The sequence below is a fragment of the Branchiostoma belcheri genome, unplaced genomic scaffold (genome assembly GCF_001625305.1).
Source record: "Branchiostoma belcheri isolate BF01 breed outbred unplaced genomic scaffold, Haploidv18h27 scaffold12, whole genome shotgun sequence".
NCBI classification, from domain to species: domain Eukaryota; kingdom Metazoa; phylum Chordata; class Leptocardii; order Amphioxiformes; family Branchiostomatidae; genus Branchiostoma; species Branchiostoma belcheri.
The window spans coordinates 2067280-2068594 of NW_017802602.1; the positions used below are offsets into that span (position 1 = coordinate 2067280).

The window sequence follows — 1315 nt, forward strand, 5'->3', positions numbered from 1 at the left end:
TCAAGATGGCGGGCTCGTGACACCTCAATCCATTTCTGAGCGTGATGCCCTGGCAATCCGGATCAGCAAAAAGCGGTGTGAACGCGCGGGTCGATCGGGATTGATGAATTTCTGATCGGGATCGGCAGTCAATCCAGATCCATTTTTTCACTGTGAACAGGGTCTTAGGAATGAAGCTGTAACAAAGGGAGAACAAAATCTGTCTCCAATAAACAATAAACAGTGTCTTAAGTGGTTAATATGAGTTACAAAATTTTTTGGGGAGAATATCAGACCCATGTTTTTGGGACTCGGTGCGCGACTAGCGCCGCAGAAAGTTGCCCTTCTATACCTGACCCCTACGCTGTGAAAAAATCCTGGTGAGAACCCTGCTAATTTAAACAAACAAACAAAAAGACCTAAGATCTAGACAGCTTCCCGGTTCAGTCCCCTGGGGGTACATTCTTCACATTTTTACTCCAGACTGTATCCTGTTTGTATGGCTTCCGATCTCCTGTAAACAATGTTGGTTAATCTTATCTTTTCTGGGGTACAGGTTGTGTGCTTGAAGCAAACAATGATTAACATTTAGCACAATGAAGTAGCCATTTGGCTACCAATTCTTTGGTATTGGGGTTATACAGTACTATTAGGTAGCAGGGAGGTTAGATTCAAACATTTGTTTTGAAATCGAAAATTAGTGAACTTTGATGATGTAAAGTAATACTATCATGAAAGTTCATCTGTGTTGGTAGTTACTAGTACATGTTTAAAGTTAAAACTTTTGATCCAACACAAAGTCTACTGAGGAAGACCAGAGTGACTGGTTGAAAGCTCTAGGTGAGAGAATTTTTGTGTTGGATCAAAAGTTTTAACTTTAAACATGTAAAGTAATAGTAAGGTATATAGTAAAGTTGTGTAATTATTCCATACTCTAATACTAGTATGTAAGTACTCATGATGTTCTGATATGGGATGAGTGCTATTAAAATAAAAGCCATCAACTAAACACAATTTCATAGTAGCCTTCAAATTTATTTAAACAGAATAACTTTAACAGATATGATTTTATAACTTCACTAACATTAATTTATGGTACTGTATGTAAAGAATTATTTTTTTAAATCCAAAAAGTCAACAAACTGAATGGCGTGGCCTAGCAAATATGCTTCAGTGTCAGGCTAAAATAGAAGAAGATGAGGTGTGTAATTTGAAAAAAAAGTTATGATGTAAGTGTAAATAAAAGTAGACTGATTGCCTTTTTTTCACTTTTCAGTATTGGGTAGAGCTGTCCACTACTCCACAAGAACATGGTAAGTCACATAAAACTACATAA

At 36.8% G+C, this 1315-nt stretch overlaps 1 protein-coding gene across 1 annotated transcript in view; it reads left to right on the plus strand.

Moving 5' to 3' along the window:
• The window catches only part of LOC109462646 (caskin-1-like), a 16816-nt gene that overhangs the window by 11578 nt on the left and 3923 nt on the right, over positions 1-1315 (plus strand). The window lies entirely within an intron of this gene.